The sequence below is a fragment of the Rhincodon typus genome, chromosome 4 (assembly GCF_021869965.1).
Source record: "Rhincodon typus isolate 14 chromosome 4, sRhiTyp1.1, whole genome shotgun sequence".
Classification (NCBI taxonomy): domain Eukaryota; kingdom Metazoa; phylum Chordata; class Chondrichthyes; order Orectolobiformes; family Rhincodontidae; genus Rhincodon; species Rhincodon typus.
Window position 1 is genome coordinate 32,660,593 of NC_063335.1, and position 25,000 is coordinate 32,685,592.

A 25,000-nucleotide genomic window follows, 5' to 3' on the forward strand; every position below is an offset into this window, starting at 1 on the left:
TTATGTAACACATTTTGTAGAACATCTTGATCATCAGGGCAACAGAGGCAATTTTAACACTGCTAATTTTTGTTATTACTCAATGCAGCTCAAGTGCATAATCCTGCCAAATGCAAAAGCAAACAAGTGAAGCTTTGAAATCCTCATCTATGGTGACACAAGGAGTCTTTTTGCTTGCTCTACCCCATCACTCCTACATTGCTATGATACTCAGTTACACACCACACAATCTGTGCAAAGTTGGCAGTAGGCCTCCAAGGCTTGATACTTAATTCAGTGGTACAAGATACATGTAAAGAACCACCCAATGTGGGGAGGAAAGTATATGGACATATATTCTTTGGTTGACTTTTAAGTAAGATAAAGTTACTTTATCTTCTACAGCACACAGAATCTTGGATGAAAGTGAACTCAAACAGCACAGTGACAGGATCAAATTAATACGTAATTTACTAATTTAATGAGGTCCACAGGGAAAATACTTCCTTATAAGAAACGTAATATGAAAACTGAGAGAAACAGTTTATTCAGCTCACACGGGTTTACCTGAAAATTTAGATAAGTGCATTCAACAATTTACTCACCCATACACCAACAAGTTCTTTTCCACTCTAAAACACTCTGTCCTAGGGTAACCATGGGACCGGTCTTGCAGTCTACGGAGAGGTTTTCCAGTCTTTTCTTCAGACTCGCTTTCCAAATCTGAAAATTCCATTAGTTCATCTTCCTTAATAGCATTGTAGTGTCTTGTCTGTTTTCTTACTCTTGGTGTATCAATCACCAAATTGTTCTATAACGAAGGAAATACAAATAAGCAAAAAATAAAACATACAGTATTACACATTTAACATAATACATGTGACAACATATCGCTTACCCTTCCATTTATTGCATCGATATCCAATTCAGCTTTCTTTGCCCACTTTTGCCAGAAGTTAGGATCATCAAGTGAAATGTCTGTTCTATTCCCAGAAGCCACAAAACTTGCCTGAAAAGATTTATACAGGAAAAAAAGCTTATTGGTTAGGAGAATTCTGTACAATTTATGTTATAAAGATTGTTATCAGACATTTCAATGCTTAGCACAAGCTTAATATATTGGTGAACATATGACATCAAAATGTATGCGTGTTTGCACATGATTAAAGACATGTACCTTTGCAAAAGTAGAACCTTTTCCTTCAGACTCTATAGTAATTGTGTGTGTACGTCTCAAGAGAATTTGGTCAATATCTTCCTCACAGAACTTTGACCCTTCATCCTCTTCATCCATCAGCGCACCATATGCTCCTTTTCTAAGAAGATCCTCAATCTCCTTCTTTGAAAGTTGCTGAACCTGAATATTTTTGCACAATTTCAATATTGATCCCAATACTTAGTACATATCTTCTATAAACTAAACAGCCATAGAAATTTGCTTAATTTGAGCTGACTACGGTACAAACAAGTACACATACCCCATTGGCACTGTTTTCTCTTCCACTCATGGACTGCAGAACAGCTTTGTCCAATCCAAGTTTCAGACTTGCCTTATCAAACATCTCTCTTTCATAAGAGTTTCTGGTTATTAATCTGTATACTTTCACTGCTTTGCTTTGCCCAATTCTATGACATCGAGCTTGAGCCTGTGGGGTAGAACACTCTTAAGTAAGGAGCTATCAGATTACCATATATTCAGTAAACATAACTGAAAACAAAGTCAATCCGGAATAGCACAGAAATTCACCTGGAGGTCATTTTGTGGGTTCCAATCAGAATCAAAGATAATACAAGTGTCTGCAGCAGTGAGGTTAATCCCCAAGCCCCCAGCACGGGTGCACAACAGGAAAACAAAACGATCTGAATCAGGTTTAGAGAAACGATCTATTGCTGCCTGTCGAAGATTTCCCCTCACACGGCCATCGATACGTTCATACAGATGTCTGAAATACAAGTTTCAGAGTTAGCAGAAGAAATGGAGGGGTACACATTTCAAACCTGCAAGTTCCCTGCAACATTCAACAAGATCATGGCTAACTTGTTACTTCAACATCATTTTCCAGGCACTATCCCTGTATCCATTTTTTTTTTACATGTAGAAATTTACCAACTTCAATGACTGAGTTTCAGAGTATGCCAGACAATCACCATCTTCAGTGAAACAATTCTTCCGCAACACAATCCTAAATGTCCTGTCCCTTATTCTCAGACTGTGACCCTAGTTCTGCATCACTCCCCAGCCAGGGAAATCATCCTTCCTGCATCTCCTCAGCCAATCCCTACAAAAGATTTTGTATGCTTGAATGAAATCATCTCTTACTCTCCCAAATCCCAGAGAATATTGCAAAAACAGAACTGTAGATGCTGGAAATTTGAAACAAAAAACAGAAATTGCTGGAGAAACTCAGCAGGTCTGGCAGCATCTGTGGAGAAAGCAGAGGCATCATTTCATGTCCAGTGACCCTGCTTCAGAACATCAGTGAAACAGACCCAATCTATTTAACTGTCCCTCATACGACAATCCCCCATCCTAAGGATTAATTTGGTGAAACTTTCCTGCAGCCCTTTTGTGGCAAGTATATTTTTTCCCTTTGGAAAGGAGACCAAAACTGCACAATATAATCAGTTGTCTTACCAAATTCAAAACATCATATTCAATTGGCAAATGCGTCAACGCTTCCATTTGCCAGATTTGTGCAAATATTGACTACAATCAGAAAATTCCAGCTCCTTTAGTAGTACATTCCATTTATCGCATGATCAGATCACTAAACAAATTAGGATGAGAAATGTGTTTTAGCATATCAAAGCTCAGCCACCCAGAAAGGCTTTACAGTCACCTGACCATAGCAGGTAATTGCTCCTCAATGGATTCTTGGTGATCAAACTGAATATCACACATGTCTGTACACTGACGGTGCAGTATTTATTTAGAGCATGACTTTCTCTACTTGAACTTTAATTTTAGCAAAATTGATAAGCTGTCTTTGTTGATTGCTGCACACATGCTAAAATTGCGTTGCCACCCCTCGTGTATACATCTTTCAACTTCATTAAAAATTTTGTAAACCAAAAAATACTTAAAGATTCTGTCCTTTCTCTAAATGCGATGCTTTTTATTTCCTTGTTCAATATTCTATGTTAGTTAAATGTTAAATCAAATTCATTTGGTATTTCCTTGGCAACCTCCACAGAATCAACTGATATCAAACTTTCTAAATTGCATTGTTTCTGAATTCAAGTCAACACATAAAAGAATACAAAAGTGATTTGCAGTTTTAAAGACTTTAGCTTTCCAGATAAGCTTTGAGAATACCTGTGTTTACTTTAGAGAAACAGACTCATCTGATCAAGGTTATTTATGCAAATAACTTATTTCAAACATATAGGTTAGGAAGGACTAAGGCTCACACTTAGAAGTTATGATGCAACAAAACTAGGGTGGATGTTAGAAGGTGCTTCATTATCAAGAATAGTGTGTTTGTTGACCAGCCTGGCAGCTCATGAGATGAACATCAATCCATTGGATTTTCAAGACAGAACAGGACTTGCCTCTGGCTTAATCAGAGATCATATCGTACAATAGGTAGGTACACTATAATATACATGAGGGCTAATGTGCTCTAATTAGTTATTATGACTTCAAAGGATCAAGGCACTGCACCCTTTAGATACCTTTGTGGGTAACCAGGTTCCCTGGATAGAATGTATGGCTAACTTGTTGTCCAACATGCAGATTAAGCAATTCCATGTGCATCATGTATCTGCTTCATTCTTGTGTTTTGGAAAGTTTTTCCTCAAAGAGTTCCTTATGTTTGCGCTTTTCAGAAAGGTTTACTATATATAGTGCAAGGAAGTTAGAAAATCCGAGGTAACTCTGCAACTTTTCCTTGTTTAGAAAGTAGGCATGTTGTTGTACACCTTCAACTTTGCCTGGGCCAGGGCAGATCTCATTTTCTTGCCCTTGATGCAGTACCCAGCAAAGAACCGATCAATCGGTTATTCTGACTGTTGCCTGTCACACAGCAGCTCGAGATGGTGAATTCTAAAGTTTACTTTTACATGGGGCTGATCCTTCAGCCAAGTTTAAGCTTTAACAAGATTCCCCTACTCTGAGACAGGACTATAGTACTGCTTACTGAACGCTCTGAACTGTTCTGAAGAGGAATCACTGGTCTTGAAACGTTAGGTCTGCTTTCTCTCCACAGATACTGCCAGACCTGTTGAGTTTCTCCAGGAATTTGTTTGCATCACAACTGTACTGGGTAAGCTTGACAGAGCAGTTGGTCTTCTCCTGTCTATTTTTCTTTTGTTTGTACAGAAAGCAGAGATTTATCACTGTCACAAGCCAATGTTTAGAAATGCACGTTCACAAATTTAAGATCGAACAAGTTATACCTTCTGTTCTTGAAGAACATACCTCTCCATCTTGTGCAATTTAACAAAAACATACCTATTATTAATAGCAATTTGCTTAAACATGTACCAGATTATAATTGGTTAGGTGTAGGCATAGCTGTTAGCTTTGTTACGGGACGTAGCGAGTGGGTTAGGAAAGGAAAATATACATTTGAAGCCTGATTGCAGGTTTGGGTACAACTTTACATCTCATTTTGCAATCACTTGAGTAATGCGCCATTCCTCAGCCAATCCAGCAGGCACGAAACCTATGCCCAATGTTGTCAGTGTTATCTGAACCAGCCTGGTACATTCATAACAAGTAGATCTATCCATGATACACCATGTCAGCACAGCACTCCCAGGAAGCCTAGCCAAAGTTGAGAAATCAGAGACGGGTATGACAGTGCAAAGATGAATTCTACACCAAAGTTCACCAAACTATTAGGCTGATGCAATGTTTAACAGTACATTTAACTTGATTTAAGGGAAGGCTAAATAATATTGCAAATAGGATGGATATACAAATTCTAGGCCTTAAACAATATATTGATGCATTGTACCATCCATTTTCTCAGATGGAGACAGTGCAATGTAGTTTAGTGCTGATGTCTGACATGATTATTAATTAGCCTTTTCTCAATGCATAATATTAAATCTGAAATAGCCCATTCTCTAGTTAACTCCACAGCACACTGTTCTGGAAAACCATCTTGTATACATTTCAGGGATTTGTCCCCTACAGCATTAGGTTTACGTAGTCAATAATCATGAAAATCTCCAAGGACTACTTTACTATCGCAGTTACACACATCTCTTAATTTTTAAAAAACATTTGCTGGTGCGATGTAGGCATCACTGGCTGGGCAGCCCTACTTGCTCAAGGTGGTGGTGAGCTGCCCTTTTGAACCACTGCAGTTCATGTGCTGTAGGTTGACCCACGATGCCATTAGGGATGGAATTCCAGGATTTTGACCCAGCAACTGTGAAGTAACAGCAGTATATTGCCAAGTCTGGGTGGTGAGTAGCTTGGTGGGGAGCTTGTCGGTGGTGGTACTGCCTGCTGCCCTTGTCCTTCTGGATGGAAGTGATTGTAGGTCAGTAGGGTACTTTCTCAGGATCTTTGGTAATTTTCTACAATGCATCTTGTATATAATACGCTGCTGCTATGGACCATTAGTAGTGAGGAAGTAAATGTTTGTGAATGTGGTGCCAATCAAGAGGGCTGCTTTGTCCTGGATAGTGTTAAGCTTCTCGAGTATAGTTGGAACTGCGCTCATCCAAGCAAGTGGGAAGTATTCCAACTCAGTCCTGACCTGTGCCTTGTAAATGGTAAAAAGGCTTTGGAGAGTCAGGTGGTCAGTTACTCACTGCAGTATTCCTAGCCTCTGACCTGCTCTTGTAGCCACTATGTTTATGTGGCGAGTCCAGTTGAGTTTCTGGTCAATGATAACCCCCCAGGATGTTGATAGTGGGGGATTCAGTGATGGCAACACTGTTGAAAGCCAGGGGGCAATGATTAGATTGAGGAGTCATGAATGGTGCTGAACACGGACGATCATTCCCACTTCTTACTTTATGGTAAAAGGAAGGTCATTGATGAAGCAGCTTAAGATGGTTCGGCTTAGGACGCAACCCTGAGGAACTCCTGCGGAGGTACCATGGGGGTGAGATGAGTGACCTTGACCATCTTTACGTGCTAGGCACGACTCCAACCAGTGGACCCCTACATTACTCTAACTATTTAGCAGCCTGACCAAAAAAAAAACACGCCTACAAATGTTTTCTGCACCGTGTTGTTTCTTAGCTCCAAAGCATTTCGACATTTGGCACTTCCAATCCAAGGTCCTCTCTCACTTGCATTATTTCATCCTTTTATTTACAGTGCTAGACTGCCTTCTTTTCCTTTTTGCCTCTTCCTCCTATACATTCAACACTTCTGAACATTACAGTCCAACCCTTGATGACCCCGCAGCCATGGCACCATAAGCACAATTAGATCATACTTGTTCACTTCTATTTGTGTCATCAATCATCTGTCTTGCTACAATTTGTCTGCATTTAGACAGCCTTTAATTCTTTTTACTATTTTTACAACCTCTAGTCTTAATTGTTGGTGCATTCTTATGTTTGCATGGTCTGCCTTTTTCAATCACACCGATCATCGTTTCCTTTATGGGTACCTTGCTCTCACTTTATCTTGCCTCATGATCAGATCTTCCTTAACTTGATGCCTCAGTACCACTATGTAGCTAGTGGCCTCATTATGACCCTAGTTATACAACTCCACAGAACACTGGTTCCAGTATTATTCTAGTATAGGTTATCCCAATGGCATGCTGAGATTTTCCCCAGAGTTGATGCCAATGGCACGAGTTGAATTCATTTCTATTGGTTTTTAATATTAAAAAAAAATTCCTGTAGTGACATCTTGCAGGAGAAAAATGCCTTTCTTCTGCAATTTCAAAAACTGATTTTAAAGGTGAGAATTAAAATGTATTTTTGGAGCAATGTGACTGAATTCTTGCTTCACTGATGCTGTGCCTGACCTGGCAATATATGCAAAAGTGATAGATAACAAAGTAGTAAAGACATCTTTCCTCATCAGAGGCATCACTCCTGTCATGAAAACCTTCAAAATTCCACCTGCAATGCCTGTTTTCTCAATTACTACATCAATTAAGTCAGGGGAAGGTACCTGATATCCTTAACTTATAAATTTGGTATTGCAAATATTGCCATATATTGTTGTCTTCCTTGTTTCAATTACGTGATAGCCCATACCACTGCAACAAGTTAACTGAGATCCGGTACTCTTAACTGCTTTAATACAAACCCACACCACGATGCTCCAAATACTGCTTCATTGGAACATTAGTATGCTATGCTGCTTTGCAGAACGAATTTTTATTTATGAGTACTTCTGGCCTCACCTTCGCTGAATGAGGTAGTCCTCAAGAATATCCAAACAGCGCACCATCTGGGAAAATATCAGCACCTTGTGGCCACCGGCTTTTAGTTTTGGCAGCAACTTGTCAATCAGCACTAGCTTGCCAGCAGCTTGGATCATAGCCTGAAGCTGAAAATCTGGTGTATCAGGATTGTGTGTCTCTTTAAACTCTTCCAAAATCTTCTCTTCAGCGCCTACGCATACCAAAAATGAACAAAGAGGCCATCTAAAGTCTGAATCATGCCAGGCCTATCATTTTTTTTAATAAAAGAAAAAACATTTGGGAGATAAATTACAATCATACCTCTGTTCACACTGAGCACTAATAAGTTTATTTCCCCTCTTATATTAGAAGTAATTTTAATGTTCCAACTCATTTAAGAACATGTCAGTTTTGAAGGTGAAGAACATTTGATGGATATAAACATTGGGTCAATGAACCAAGTCGTGATGGTCAATCAAACCTTTTAATATCCTAAATGTCCTAAACACCCTTGTATAAACATTTATTATGAATCCATTTTAACATTTCTGTAACATTTAACTGAGCTAATAAAGCTGAAAGCAGGCATTTTATTGAAGTTTTTCACAAGAATATCAATTCGAGGGTGGAGCCAACATTTATACCACAAGAGAGATTGTCAATTGTTTGACAAGAGGACATGACAGCGTGGAGAATGTACACGGTGGGAGTGTAAGAGCTCTACCAATCAAGTCCCCTTGCCAAAGAATCAGCATTCCTCTCTCGTGTTATAAATGTTGGCTCTGCCCTTGAATTGATATTCTTGCAGAATGTCCTGGTGACTGGAAAACGAAAATGTTTGACAAAACATGTTTTTTTCATTAGTATTCAAAGTTCTGCACTACCAAATGATTATTTCTGCTAATATATATGCACCAGAGTATTACTTCTCAAGGAGCCAAGTTTAAAATTTAATGTTATTTATGTCTATAGTTCGAGTACTTTAGACGGGTCAGTTTTTGTCCAATGTGTGCAGGAGGGTTTCCTGACACAGTATGTAGATAGGCCAACAAGAGGCGAGGCCACATTGGATTTGGTACTGGGTAATGAACCAGGCCAGGTGTTAGATTTGGAGGTAGGTGAGCACTTTGGTGATAGTGACCACAATTCGGTTACGTTTACTTTAGCGATGGAAAGGGATCGGTATATACCGCAGGGCAAGAGTTATAGCTGGGGTAAAGGCAATTATGAGGCGATGAGGCAAGATTTAGGATGCATAGGATGGAGAAGGAAACTACAGGGGCTGGGCACAATTGAAATGTGGAGCTTGTTCAAGGAACAGCTACTGCGTGTCCTTGAGAAGTATGTACCTGTCAGGCAGGGAGGAAGTGGTCGAGCGAGGGAACCATGGTTTACTAAAGAAGTTCAATCTCTTGTCAAGAGGAAGAAGGAGGCTTATGTAAAGATGAGGCGTGAAGGCTCAGTTAGGGCGCTTGAGAGTTACAAGTTAGCCAGGAAGGACCTAAAGAGAGAGCTAAGAAGAGCCAGGAGGGGACGTGAGAAGTCTTTAGCAGGTAGGATCAAGGAAAACCTTAAAGCTTTCTATAGGTATGTCAGGAATAAAAGAATGACTGGAATAAGATTAGGGCCAGTCAAGGACAGTAGTGGGAAGTTGTGCGTGGAGTCCGAAGAGATAGGAGAGGCGTTAAATGAATATTTTTCGTCAGTATTCACACAGGAAAAAGACAATGTTGTCAAGGAGAAGACTGAGATACAGTCTATTAGACTAGACGGGATTGAGGTTCATAAGGAGGAGGTGTTAGCAATTCTGGAAAGTGTGAAAATTGATAAGTCCCCTGGGCCAGATGGAATTTATCCTATGATTCTCTGGGAAGCTAGCGAGGAGATTGCAGAGCCTTTGGTTTTGATCTTTATGTCGTCATTGTCTACAGGAATAGTGCCAGAAGACTGGAGGATAGCAGATGTTGTCCCCTTGTTCAAGAAGGGGAGTAGAGACAACCCTGGTGATTATAGACCAGTGACCCTTACTTCAGTTGTGGGTAAAGTGTTGGAAAGGATTATAAGAGATAGGATTTATAATCAACTAGTAAGGAATAATTTGATTAGGGATAGTCAACACGGTTTTGTGAAGGGTAGGTCGTGCCTCACAAACCTTATTGAGTTCTTTGAGAAGGTGACCAAACAGGTGAATGAGGGTAAAGCGGTTGATGTGGTGTATATGGATTTCAGTAAAGCGTTTGAAAAGGTTCCCCATGGTAGGCTATTGCAGAAAATACGGAGACATGGGATTGAGGGTGATTTAGCGGTTTGGATCAGAAATTGGCTAGCTGTAAGAAGACAGAGAGTGGTGGTTGATGGGAAATGTTCATCCTGGAGTTCAGTTACTAGTGGTGTACCTCAAGGATCTGTTTTGGGGCCACTGCTGTTTGTCATTTTTATAAATGACCTGGATGAGGGCGTAGAAGGATGGGTTAGTAACTTGCGGATGACACCAAAGTCGGTGGAGTTGTGGAGAGTGCAGAAGGATGTTGCAGGTTACAGAGGGACATAGATAAGCTGCAGAGCTGGGCTGAGAGATGGCAAATGGAGTTTAATGCAGAAAAGTGTGAGGTGAGTACTGGGCTAATGGTAAGATTCTTGGTAGTGTGGATGAGCAGAGAGATCTCGGTGTCCATGTGCATTGATCCCTGAAAGTTGCCACACAGATTGATAGGGTTGTTAAGAAGGCGTACGGTGTGTTAGGTTTTATTGGTAAAGGGATTGAGTTTCGGAGCCATGAGGTCATGTTGCAGCTGTACAAAACTCTGGTGCGGCCGCACTTGGAGTATTGCGTACAGTTCTGGTCACCGCATTATAGGAAGGATGTGGAAGCATTGGAAAGGGTGCAGAGGAGATTTACCAGGATGTTGCCTGGTATGGAGGGAAGGTCTTATTAGGAAAGGCTGAGGGACTTGAGGCTGTTTTCATTAAAGAGAAGAAGGTTAAGAGGTGACTTAATAGAGACATACAAGACGATCAGAGGATTAGACAGGGTGGATAGCGAGAGCCTTTTTCCTCGGATGGTGATGGCTAGCACGAGGGGACATAGCTTTAAATTGAAGGGTGATAGATATAGGACAAAGGTAGGTTCTTTACTCAGAGTAGTAAGGGCGTGGAATGCCCTGCCTGCAACAGTAGCAGACTCACCAAATTTAAGGGCATTTAAATGATCATTGGATAAACACATGGATGATAATGGAACAGTGTAGGTTAGATGGGCTTCAGATTGGTGTCACAGGTCGGCGCAACATCGAGGGCCAAAGGGCCTGTACTGCGCTGTAATGTTCTATGTTCTATGTCAATTTTTCTGAAAGTTTGTGACCCCAATGTTAAGTTTCCATCTCAAATCAATACTGATAATTCAAAATTATGAAATTTCAATTTTTTTCCCACATTTTGGACTTGTTTTTAATATTTATTTATTTATAATCTTAACTAATTTATAAAATTATCACAGACAGGAGCAAACATACACAGAGCCCTAGAAGACAATGTGAAAGATGAATAAAGGCTCAGTTAAAAAGGCCAGATAGCGAGGCAGAGCAATGAGAAGGCTTAACCAGGCATTTTTTTCAGAACACACCAAAGGCAGCGAGGTTCCAGCAATGGTAAACTGGGGTAGAAGGTGAAATGAAAGGGTACTGGATGGAACATGAAGCAAGAAAACATCGCAAACGGTTCCAACAAAGCATCAATCTTAAACATTAACTTGTTTTTCTCTTTACAGACATCGGTATTGCTTGCTGGGTATTTCCAACGTTTTGTTTTTATGGCACAGGCTGATTCAAGCCTTTGAGGGACCTGTGGATGCGAATCGGGATTTTGCATCTTGTGCATCACATACAGTTAAATCTGAAAGAACAACGACGTCTATGGGGCTCCAGCACAGAACAACATGAATCAAGTCAATTCTGGACAGCTTGAAGAGTTGTAAAAAGGAAATGACCAGACGCCTAAGAGCAGGGTGCTTGTAACTTCAAGATTTGTTTTACTTTCAAAAGCATGGACAAAAATTTCAGCAGCAATGGTACAATAACGCAAGGGTAAAAGTGAGTGAATTTTGTATAAAAGCAGATATTTTTGTGTGGATGCAGATCAGGTCTGAAGCTTGGGAGTGGGGCGGGAGCGGTGGGTCCGGGGACAGCAAAGGGAAAGGGGCACAGGGGTCCAGAGGCAGATCAGGTCTAGACTGGGAAAAGACATCCAGAGGGACATGTGACGGGTCTGGAGTGGGGGAAGGAAGGCGAGTAGACAGCAAAAGTAAACTGTGCCCAGAGCAGGGGAAGGGGCTGTCAAGTCTAGGGCACAGGAGCTGCAGGGGTGTGGTGGGTGTGTTTCTGGAGTGGAGGAGGGGAGAAGAGTTTGAAACAGTCTGGGTGAGGTAAAGTTGAAACTGACAGGTAGGTATGGGGTGAATTGAGCAGTTTCTTGATAGTTAGATTACATATTTAATAGCCTAATGTTGTTTCCTGAATAATTATTTACTCAAATTCATTGGATCTGTCTAAATTCTTGACTGGAAATGTAGACCTTTTGGAGAACCCCAAGTGTACAGAAATTGCCCGTGAAGTCCTCATTTCCTGGGCAATATACTCTTAGTCTACTAAATGGGGATTCCACAGAACCCCACAACGAATTCCTATCTGTGCTGGAATGATGACTGTCTGACCATCAGAAAATCAAGTCAATGTATCAGAAAAGTGTAAGTGTCCTGGTTTGTAAACAGTTGTGCTTTAAGCTGTAGATTTAGTTCCAAGATGAGAGACAGTTGCTGATCAGTATTACTATCTGCGGAGAAGCACCATGTGCTTCCTAATGTCATAATAATGGGCTCCGAGATCGGAAGGAAAAAGTAATTGATAACAGGTTACAGGATTTCTTAAGAAATTACAGACAAGTCAGTCTACCAAAGTCCAGGAGAGGTTTAAAGAATTGAGGGGCATAGATAAGGTGAATAGCAACAGTCTTTTCCCTAGGGTAGGGGATTGCAAAACTAGTGGACATAAGTTTTAGGTCAGGGGAAAAAAATTAAAAAAAAGGGACATGGAGGATAACTTTTTTTTGCACAGAAGATGGTGTGTATACGGAATGAGGTGCGAGAGGAAGTTGTAGACACAAGTACAGTTACAACATTTATACGACATTTGGACAGGTACATGAATAGAAAAGGTTTAGAGGAATTTAGGCCAAATGCAGACAAATGGGATTAGATTAGTTTGGGAAACCTGGTTGGCATGGACGAGTTAGACCGAAGGGTCTGTTTCCATGCTGTATGAATCTATGAGCCAAAGGCTGAAAATCTCTGGTTCACTGTGCCAGAATGTGGATTCATGCTTGGATCAAAAAGACAAGATTCATGAGGAGTTACAACAAAGTTGGAAGATATACCAATGATTGATTATGGAAGAATGATGTCCTAAGGTAAAGTGTAATCATCTTTTTTGAAATTTACTTTTATGGTTGTGCTAAAAATAAGTAAGGGGTTATTCCGTTGTATGGTTTAAAGTCCACTAACTATAAAGATATTTCATCAATAGTGCTTTTAGCCTTTTGTTACAGCAAATGTCTTAAAATTAGAAATCTTGTTGTATAAAATAAAACAAAGAACTGCAGATACTGGAGATCTAAAACAAAAACTGAAACTGCTAGCAAAACTCAACAGGTCTGGTTCTGAAGAAAAGTCACTGGACGTGAAATGTTAACTCTACTGTCTTCCCATATATGCTGCCAGACCTGTTGAGTTTCGCCAACAATATCTGTTTTCATTTCAAATCTTGTTGTTTTCCTTTCAGCTACATAGAGCATTATCATGAAAACCGATGTGACTAACTTATGAAACAAGACCGCCTGAAGGTGGAATAAATGCTTGCTTTACACCCATCAGGGAAGGGAAAAACCTTCTTTTGAAAAGACTCCAGATTTGATGCACTGTTGTGTTTGTGTTATGGTATTTGTAACAGTAATTCTAAGTTGGCAACTGTTTAACAAATACCATCAAAATAGCCTAGGTTACTTAATTTGACATCAAAACTGACCACTGCTGACATGCTTCTGATAAGATGTTTAGAATTTGTAGCATATAAGCATACCTTAATGGTTATCACATAACCAATCGCTGTGTTAGAGAGCTAAAGCTTTCCAAAGAATAGTCAGTAAGAAAAAAACTGTGCTCACCATTAATTAGGTATGGATGATTACAGCACTTTCTCAGTTCCATCATAGTGTTCAGAAGATTGGGCACGTTGGTTTGACCAGCTCCCTTAGAGAGGAAGGTAAAGTTTCTCTCCAAGATAGCACGGTAATATTTCTTTTGAATGTTGGTGAGTTCTACTTCAATTATAGTTTCTTCTTTTGGAGCCAGATTTTTTTCTACATCTTCCTTCAAGCGTCTCAACATCATTGGTTTCAGAATAGCCTGAAGTTTTTGCACCTGTAATAGTTATTCAACACTGAGTGCACAGGATACTACACAACAACATCGGAAATAAATACTTTGGATGGAATTAAGAAGGTTGTGACTTGAGTTCAATGCCATAATTTAAAAAAACAACTTCAGGAAGTTTGAAGGGGCCATACAGGCTAAGATTGGATTGTAACCTTAAATTTACTCATACACTGTATACACATTACATGAATTGCTAATTACTCAGGATGTTGCAAGAATACGCTGTCAATACAGCAATAGTGCAGTATGCATCAATACATAATTAGTAGAGGTGAACAATTTGTTTTGCCATTTATAAATTTTACGTGCAATATATTATCAACATTTAGCATTGCTTCTATGTAATTAAAATGCAAATCATTTTTATACATCACCAGATTTAAGACTGTTTTCATAAACGATATGTTTAGATGTTTATTCATTGCCCTGTTTTGTTCCCACCAAAATTAATTTTTGCCTTTTGAAATACAGTATATTTTGTAAATAACCTCTTCGAAAGTAAGTAGAGGTTTCTGTCACTAACTCTGCAAGAACCATATACCTGTTCTTCAGTTTTCAGATCACCAAACTCTTGCAGAAAGTTGTTCTCTGAGGGGAATCGAGAGGGTTCCAAGAAATTCAACAAACTGAAAAGCTCTTCTACGGTGTTCTGTAATGGTGTTCCAGTCAGCAGTACCTTATGTTCCTACAGTAACAAACAAAAATCCATTTGATTTCAAAATTTCTAGATCTGCAAAACATGAAGACGTTGAAAAATGGCAAAAATCTTAACTGTTAAATGCTTAGGTATTTAAACCATAATGTGGTGAGAGGTGTTGTGCATCCAGAGTACCCAAGGCACTCCCAGCAGATTCAAATGGCACTCACCAACATTTCATCCAATGTTACAGAAAATACACTTACCAGATCCATTAGCTTTAGTCCTTCTAAAAGTTTGCAGTTTCGGTTCTTCAGTCTGTGGGCTTCATCAATTATCACACAACGCCATGCAATATTACGTAATTCTGGGCAATCAGTTAAAATCATTTCAAATGTAGTGATGATGGCATGGAACTTGTATGCTCCCTGAATGATCTGACCCTTCGAATAGGATAAGTTTGATTAAGTTTAATTTATACTTTCAAACTGAAAACAAACCTCCTGATTTCGTACATTTACAGAATCAAGGTTACTAATTTGTTACATTTTAAGCAAATGGATCCCCTTCAGGCCATCACTGAAATGTCATAATGGACTTATTTTAAATCAAATATTTCTCAAACCTCTCAAAATAGTACACATACAGCAAATTACTGCTATGAATTGTCCATAAATCACAAAAAGCTGGCATCCAAGTTCACAGTTAAAAGGGAAAGTAAATGAAATGTTGGCCTCAATTTCAGAGGGAGTGAAGTTTAAAAGTAGAGAGGTTCTGCTCAAATTATACTTGGTACTAATCAGACCACAGCCGAATACTGTGAACACTAACAATTTTAAGCATCTTATCCGAAAAAAAAAACATGCTGGCATTGCAGGCTGTCCAGAGAGAGGTTCACAAGGCTGGTACCACATTTGGAGGAACTGCCTTAGGAGTCGTTGAGTTAGTTGGGCCTATACTCATTGGAATTTAAAAGAATGAGGAACAACCTTGTTCAAGATTCTTAGGGGACTTGACAGAGTTGACGTTGAGAGGTTGTTTCTTCTCCAGGAGTGTCTAGGGCCACAGGGTATAATCTCAGAATATGAGGTTGCACATTTAAGACACAGATGAGGAGTGACTTCTTCTATCAGAGAAGTCAGTCTGCAGAATTCTTTACCACAGAGGGTTTTTGAGGCTGGTTTGTTAAGTATATTCATGGCTGAGGTAGATTTTTAATCATGAAGGGAATCAAGGTTTATAGGGAAAAAGGCAAGAAGGAGAAGTTGAGGATTAGCAGATCAATCACAATCTCATTTAACAATGAAGCAGACTCAAAAGTCTGAATGACCTACTCCTGCTCTTACATCTGATGGTCTTAAAAAGCAGTGACCAATATAAAGTGCAGCTGCCAATTGATAGTGCAAAATGTAAAGTGAAATAGTGAATGCCACATCAGAACAATCAAGTATTTAAGATATTTGCTCTCAATATACATGCACATAAAAATATTAAAAACCTTACATTTGCATCCACTTCCTCTCAATTTTTGCCATTATAAATTTCTATGTCCAGCATCACCACTGATAGAAGAGTGTGCAGTGTGACCAGCTTACACAGGCAGTTTCCACCATCAATCTGAACATAGAAAATTATAATGGATATATAAAAATAAACACAGAATATAGGATTCAAAACAGGGACTCAACTGTACCTGCACACCGTTCTCTAACTACTTCTTGTAACCCCACTTGACCCTGGACAATTGGTATTCACTCCCCACATGCAATCTGAGGAACCTGAACAGTAATTCATTAAAAATCTTACATCTAAATAAACTCTTCGTCAAAATTCCCATTCTAAATTCCTACATCAATACAGAAATCTGTGGAATTAAAGGACTGGATACAAAACTAAGAGACTAAAAGCAAAGAGAAACAGGGAATATTTTCTTCCACAGACAAGAGGTAAATGGCTCTCCCAAGTGTCAGTATTAGGACAGCTGTTCTTCTTGACCTAAACAGAGCATAGTTTAAATTTTGCAGATCATACCAAATTTGGAAATGCAGTAAACCAAATCAGGACTGCAAAAGACTTCAGGAGGACAGACTTGTGAAATGAATCTGGTGCAGAAGGATGTTAAATGTTTCATTTTAGCAGCAGGAATGAGGAAGTGTACACTGAACAGACTGTTAAGTAATAGAGGGAGTTCTGAAACAGACGGGGTGGGGGTGTTGAATCTTTGAAGGTAGCTGGAGAAGATGAGAATATCATGTAAAATTCTTTAGGGATTCTTTATAGAAAGTGTCCAAAGCCAAGTACAAAAGCAAGGAAATTCCACCAAATCCTTACAAATTGGTTAGGCTTCATTGGAATATCATAGCCAATTGTGCTCTGTCCCCTTCTGGAAGGACGCCAAGGTTTTGGAGAGGGAATACAATAGAATGGTGCAAAAGATTCTGAATGTCAGTTATGTGGAGAGACTGGAGAAGTTGAAGTGCTCATTTTAGCAGTAAGTTGAGGAGACATTTCACTCAGGTACTCAAAACCATGAATGAGTTATATACCATACACTTCCCAAGTACTTCCTTGACTGGAAAACACTCTGGGGTATCCTCAGATCCTAGAAACATAGAAAATAGGACTTAGGGCTGACTGGCCTACCTCTCGAGCCTGCTTTGCTATGCAATATGATCATGGCAGATCATCCAACTCAGTCCCCTGTTCCCAATTCCTCACCATACTCTGATCTCTTTAGCCTTCAGTAGTATATAAAACTTCTTTTTGAAAACAATGTTTTGGACTCAACTGCTTTCTGTGGTAGAGCATTCTACAGGCTCACAACACTCTGAAGAAATTTCTCCTCATTTCAGTCTTAAATGGCCTACTCAATATCCTTAAGATTGCGGTGCCTGGTTCTGCAATCCTGGTCGTGAAAAACATCCTCCTTGTGTTTACCCTGTCTAGTCCTTTTAGAATTTTATAAGTTTCTATGAGATCCTTCTTTCCTCCCCACCCACCATCTCCAATTTTCTCAACTCCAGTGAATATAGCCCTAATCAATTTTGTTTCTTTATTAAGAAGAAAAACTAAGAAATATGAATTAATATATGCAGTCCTGAATGGCATGAGGTAAATACAAACATTTATTTATTTTAAGAGTAAATTAGAAGACATTGTGAGACAGAAAGTTTAGTAATGAGCAGACAGAGGGAAAAAAGAGCAGGAGTCTTTTTGTTTCAAAAATGTGGCAAGTTATGATCTGGAATGCACTGAAGAAAGGGTGTTGGAAACAGATTCAATAGTAACTCTCCAAAAATAAGGCTGCCAACCTGGCAAAGATGCAACGCAGGACTAATGAACAGGAAGAGCAGAAGCACCATGCTATAGGCACATCACATGGAGTGAACTGAAATGGCTTAAAACTGGCATTGTGATGCTAACGGCTTTTGGAGGAGGCAGAGGTGAATCATCCAGTCAGAACTACACAGAGCCAGATCATTGATAACATGCAGGTGGTGGTTGTTGGGCCCACTGTACGATTCAGCACTGTTCTCCTGCCTTTTCCTCATAACCTTGGGTATTGTTCCTATTTAAATAATCAGCTAATTCCCTCTTAAATACATTAGTTGAACATGCCTCTAGTCCACTTCCAGGCAGTGCATTCCAAAGCCTACATATTCACTGTATGCAAACATTTTTCCTCACATTGCATTTGCTACTTTTGCAAATTATCTTATAGCTACATAGCCTTGTTCTGGCTAAAGATGACCACAAAAATTTCAGCCTTGTGATTTGCATTGAAGTGTTGAGCTTTCTCATCATTGAGAATGGGGATACTTGTGAACCCTGTTCCTAGTGGTAGTTATTTAATTGCCCACGATATTCACAATGTGATGCGGCAGCTCTGCAAAGCTTAGGTCTGATCCCTTGGTTATTGGATCACTCAGCCCTGTTAACTGCGTGTTGCTTGGCATGCATGCACGTAGGCCGGTGTGGTACATTCCAAAGTAGAAAGTTCATTTTCAGTATGCCTGATGTTGCTTCTAGTATGGCCTCCTGCACATTTTATTGAACTCGGCTTGATGGTGTTGGTAGAGTTGGGAGCAATGGGGTATTCAATGCTGAGGACTTGCAGGGAATCTTCTCCTGACTGTATGCCAAAGTCAACACCTCTGGGGATCTGGCCTGGCAATGGACCAGGGCATAGCCCAGGATGGACTCAATCATAGCCTTGTGTAGAAATGCTCATGGAAGGTGTGATTCCATGAGCATTTCTACACAAGGCTGTTGCTTCCAAGTAGACTTGCTTTTATAATTTCTGGTGCCTAGGTCAGTGCCAGGTGGTCTGTCTGATTTCATTTGTTTTAGATTTAATTGTGATTTCATACAACCCTAAACCTAACCTTAATTTAATGACATGGTCATGCTAGGCCATTTTAGAATCAACCACATTGCTGTCGCCCTGGAGAGGCATGTTGGCAAAGCCAGCCGATTCCCTTCCCTAAAGTAAACCATGTATCTTTGTGATGAGAATTTATTTCAGTAGAAACAAATCACAGACACCTACTTACTAACATCAAAGCTAATTTAATGTGGAATTAAGTTCTGCTTATTTCAAATTTAACAGTGTATGTATGCTGTTTAAAATGATACAGCAGAAATTTTAATGTAATCATCTGGATCTCAATCAGATAAACATTCTCAAAACTAGTTTGGTGTAAGAAAACAGGAAAGTATTTATAGTCAGAGGTAGTGCTGAGAAGTAGACAGGAGGTTAATCATTAGTTCAGACAGCTAAATGCAAACAAGAAAGTCACAGAATTTCCAGTCTGTATATAGATGAGTTACAACAAATTTCCGCAAATTATGAGGGACTAAGGAAGGAGAAAGAGTCAACTGGATTATAGCTTTAATTAAAATACAATTCCAGAAACCTAACTTGAAACTATTAAAAGGAGAGTTCAAGAAGCTTGTGATGGAGTTAGTGACTAATAGAGCAGGTTAGTAAATTCTGAAAAACTCAGACTATTTAGACAGTCATTAGATGCTGGAGCAAGGAGCATAAAAAAAAGTTTAGAAAATTGCAAGATTCTAAGGAATAATGATGCAAATACACCAAATGATCTCCCTTGTGTGCACTTCTCATTAAGATCACAAAAAAGGTTTTATGTTCGTAATTGTGTTAGCAACGTGGCTCTTTTTGATTACCAGTGCCAACTAGTCTGTCCAAGTTAAAAGGGATAAAAATCTGTGACACAACTAAAATAAATTTGTTAAGTAAATTACAACAGTTGATTAATATAATTAATTAGCCATAATTTCTAGTTAAAGTAAAATTAATCTGTAAAAAGAAATAATTCACTTTGCAAATACTTCATACTTAAAACTTTTCATCTGAAACATCATTTGGGCCATGAAAATTGTTTTGTAACAAATCACTTTTACCATTCCTATGTTTACTTCAAACTGAAATGTACGTAGAGATTTTTTTTGAATAATTTGCCATCCTTACCTCAGCATCCCTGAAGTACATCTCGTATGCCTGAATCATTTGGCGGCTAGCCTGGCTGCCATGGTACACGGTCACATTCATTGCTGTCCAAGTGTGGAACTCCCTTTCCCAATTAGTGATTGTGGAAAGAGGTGCAATTATCAGGAAGGGGCCATGAATTCCCTTCAAGAACATTTCATAAAGAAATGTAATAGATTGAATAGTCTTTCCTAACCCCATTTCATCGGCCAATATACAGTTTTGGCTGAAAAGAAAAGACAATACTATGAACAATGTATTCTCCCAGTGTAATAGTTTTTATTATATATTATATACAACAGCGATCTTTGCTATCCCATTACAACACAACAAACATTACAGAAATGAATAACAGTACAAAAGAACTGTCTCAGCAACACATGATGCATGTGCTTTTTAATATATTCTACAAACCAAGCAGAACACCATCAACAACCTGTAATTATTTAGCATCCTCATAGTTATGAAATTGTAATTTCTCAGAAAAATGTCTGTGTACTCAATGTACATAGTAGCATTACAAAAGACAACATAAGAGAGGCAGGTAATTCTGGGGTTGGGGCACAAACAACTGAAGGTATTGCCATCAATGGTGGAGCAATTAAAAATGGGGATGCACAACTGGCTAGAATTAGAGAAGCACAGATATCTCAGAGTGCTATGGGGCTGGAACGGAGGAGAGATAGGGAGGTATGAGACGACAAGATTTGAATACAGTGATGAGAATTTTAAAGTCAAGACATGGCTTGACTGGGAGTCAATGTAAGCCAACAAGCACGGAGCAACAGGGAAAAAGAATGAGCTGCAAGACACAAGTAGAGTTTTGGATAAATTCAAGTTTATAGAGGAGAGAATGAGGTACATTAGCCAGGTACGTGTTGGAACAATAAAACTTTTGAGGTAACAAAGGCATAAATGAGGGTTTCAGCAGAGATGAAGTAGGGTGATGACTAAAAAATAGAAATAGACAATCTGAATGATGACCTGAATAGGAGATTGGAAGTTCATCTTGTAAATAAATCTTACAGAAAGCTTGCAAAAAGACTGGCTTAATCTCAAGACAGTTATCAGGGAGAAGGCTGGAGTCAGTAGTGAGCAGAGAGAGAGTTTGAAGAGGAGACTAAAAACAATGGCTTCAGTCTTCCCAAAATCCTATTGTAGGAAATTTGTTTATTCACCTCTACAGGTCAGTAAATTATTAGACTGCTTATCTAACTGTAAGGTGAGTGCAAGGATGTGGTGGTGAGATTAGAAATCATTGCACACATAAGAACAAACAGTGTGCCTCTGGATGATGTTGCTGAAGATCAGCATCTAGATGAGAATTCAGAACAGTGCAAGGATAGGTCCTTGGGGACAACAGAGATGACAGTGCTGGAGCAGGAAGAGGAGTAATTGCAAGTGATTTTCTTGCTTGGTGAGAACAATCTCAACCAATTAGTGCCTGGAATGCACTGCCAGAGGTGGTGGAGGAGGTAGATGCAATAGCAACTTTTAAGAGGCATCTTGCCAGATACATAATAGGCAGAGAATAGAGGAATTTGGACAGCATAGAGGCAAAAGGTTTTTAGTTTAGAAAGGTGCTGGCTTGGTGGGCTGAAATTCCTGTTCCTGTGCTGTACTGTTCTTTGTCTTTTTTTTGATATTGGAGAAGCAAAAGAGCTCTTGAACTGGCATTGTCCCTAACTGAGCCAGAAGCCATGGGTTCAAGATCCAGTTGCATAATAATATCGCTGAACAGGTCAATGAGAAAATATCTGTCACTGGAGAGGCACTGATGGAGGATGGTGTTGTCAATTGTGCCAAAGATAGCAGATATGTCAAGAAGAATGAGAAGTGAAGCTTACAGTTGCCATAGTCACATTGACTGATATTTGTGACTGATCAGAGCTGTTTGATATTGTGATATATGCAGTAACCTGATTGCAGACTCAAACATTGTTGTGGAAAAGGTGGGAATTGATTTGGGAGGCATGTCCAAAGATGTTGGAGAGATAAATTGGAGATGAGATGGTCAGGTTAAGAGTTGTTTCTTTTGAGAGGAGGAGTGAATGATGGCCGATTTTAAAGAGAAAGGGACATAATTCACAATATTGGAGACTATGTGGGCCAAATGAAAAGTTGGCTGCTTGGCAGTTTAGTGTAAGTAGGATCAAGAGAGGACTAGGTGGGTTTCCGAGGTAGGTTCAAAGGTGGATGAGGAGAGATAAAAGGGAAACTGGAGAAATATGAGTTCAAGGAGAAGACAGGTTGGGAAAATTAAAACGTTTGACCAAGGGAGGCAGCTGACTGGATTGTGTTGATCTTAGTGACAAAGTAATTCATGGGTGTCCTCACACTTGTTGAAGGTTAATGTCCAGAGAGTAGGTACTGCGGGGGTTTGGGGGGAGAGAATAAGATGGTTCACAACAGAGAAGCAAGCTGGTTTTATCTTTGCATTCCAGGATGACATTAAACTAGTAAGTAAATAATCAAAATTATTATATTTGCTGTATCTAATCCAATCTTCAATTTTCAGACACCCTCTGAAGGATAGTTAACTAGCTGTACAATGGTGGGATTGAAAGGCTGATCCACAATCTGTGGTACAAGGACAAAGCAAAGATAGAATCATCATTTACAGACTAAGCATTATTTGGTCTATCTCTTCTCTTTTTCTACCATATGGTTCAACTTACACAATCTCCATTACTACACGAATTTGGGGATCTATTTTTAATCATTGTTTTACGATTTGAATTCTTAAAAAGAACAAAGCCTAGAACTGTTCAAGATTAACATTTGTAGGACTTTAAAGATTTTCTACATGCTAATTCCTTCGGGTCACATCATGTCCCCCCCCAAAAAAAAGCAAAGAATTTTAATTATTAATTTTTTTGGTGATTAAACAATTTCCCTTTTCCTGTCCACATCCTGGGCAAATCTCTCATATCAGTGCACTCAAGATGAAGGTGGTAAAGAATAACACCCATCTACATGGCACACAATACCATTATGGCAGCATTTGCTTTTAAAGAACAGAAGCCATGTTTATTTTTACATTCTAGACCATGCTATTTCACACCCAACTCCAAAAATCATTCTCGCAATCTAATATGCCCTCCTCTTTTAATAAGCTTTTCAGAACTCACTGACTGGTTTCAAATACCACCTCCTTTGGTTGGGGGTTAATTTTTGTCCATTAGAATTCCTGTGAAGTTTGTTGGGACATTTTTCTGCTAGAAGTGCTACTAACTGCAATCATATCCCTGCACTGCTTTAGTTCAGAGTCTGGAGTCAACATTTGCAAATTAACTTTAAGCTCCCAAATTTTATCCTAAAACTAGATTGCCAAACTAGTATTTCATGGAATGTTAAAACTGCTGCTGCACAAGGAGCTGGATCAAGCATACCAACCATAAAATGTTACCAGTATGAAAACGGTTTTGCACATCTCTATTCAACACCCTTTCTCTATTATTTCAATCTATATAGCAACAATAACCCACCTGTTGTACCAATTAAAGAGTAGCCAATTTACACCCTCCAGTTGATATTCCCTGAGTTGGTTGCCATTTTTATAGTCCCTTGAATGCTCCAATTTCGTCCAGAATTCTGGAAGCGGTCGCTCCTTTTGAATACAAGACAATAGCCACAGTGAGAGAAGAATAATTATCAATTTGGTAAGGCGTTTGGGACCAACAAGATTTTTCTTTTGACAGTTAATATGATCTGTATCCACCTCTGCACAGTATTACTCCACATTTTCTTTAAAATTGCATTCAATTACATCTTGAACCCACTTACACTGTCTACTTTAGTGTGCTTTCCTAACAATGCATACTGTAACCATACTAAGTTTTGGGTGAAGTATATTTGGTCAAATTCTTTTGCTTGTTTACATTATAACGTTTGACCTACATTAGTTGAACCTATGACAGGCAATTAGCTTGTCTAAACATGAAATTTCTTCACTCAAAGGGTGGTGATCCTGTGTAATTCTCTACCATAGAAGGCTGAGGAGGCAAAGTCACTGAATATGTTTAAGAATGATATAGATGGATTTCCAGAGGCTAAAAGGTGTCAATGGGTAAGGGGAAGGTGCAGGGGTATAGCATTGAAATGGAGAGTCAGCTGCGAACATGTTGAATGATGACTGAACGAGATCGGTCAAATGGCCTACTTCTGCTTCTATTTTCTACATTTCTATTATTCCTTTTGTCATCTTGAAAATTTCAATTAGGTCACTTCAAAGAGTTCAATTTCACAGAGAAATGACATAACTTCTTGAGCATTTTCTCATAGTTTAAGCTTCAGATACCCAAATCATTTTACTCCACATAGATTGAACTTCATAACAAGAGTATCATAAAACCAACAGACGTATATAGGAAGAATTCTTTTAATATATTCGTTCATGGGATGTGGGCATCACCGACTTTGTTGCCCATCCCTAATTGCCACATTGCTGTCAACCTGGAGTCAAATGCACGCAGACCAGGTAAGGATGGCCGTTCCCTTCCCTGAAGGACATTAGCGAATCAGGATGGGTTTTGAGCAAGAATTGGCAAAGGACATCATTAGATTCTTAATTCCAGATTTTTATTGATTTCAAACTTCATCCTCTGCCATGGTGTGTTTTGAACTCGGGTCCCAGAACATTACCTGGGTCTCTGGATTAATAAACTAGCAATAATATCATTAGACCCAAGCCTTCCCGCACCACCCCACCTTATGTGTTCCATCAAGTCCATGCTAGGTCTTCCAATTACAGCTATTGCCTGTCTTCTTTGACTACTTTATTTTTGATAGTCTTAAAGAAAGTCACATATCAGCAATTTCTGAAAAAGCATTCCATGTTCTATTAACTCTATTCACTCTTCTAGTGATAACTCAGTTTTTCCTTCCTTGCTTTGATTTGTCAATATGTAGAAACAATCTTTCATCCTTTCCAGGGACAAAGATATTCAAAACCTGTATGAAATAATTCAAATGAGGCTTAACTAATGCTTTGTACATAGCCAACATCACCTTGTTTTAAACTCATTTTCCCCAAAATAACTTGCTCCGTTCAGCTT

The 25,000-nt window shown here is 39.1% G+C and overlaps 1 protein-coding gene across 1 annotated transcript in view; it reads right to left on the minus strand.

Annotated features, from left to right (window-relative positions):
• The window catches only part of LOC109916299 (chromodomain-helicase-DNA-binding protein 7-like), a 129,047-nt gene that overhangs the window by 24,019 nt on the left and 80,028 nt on the right, over positions 1 to 25,000 (minus strand). The window lies entirely within an intron of this gene.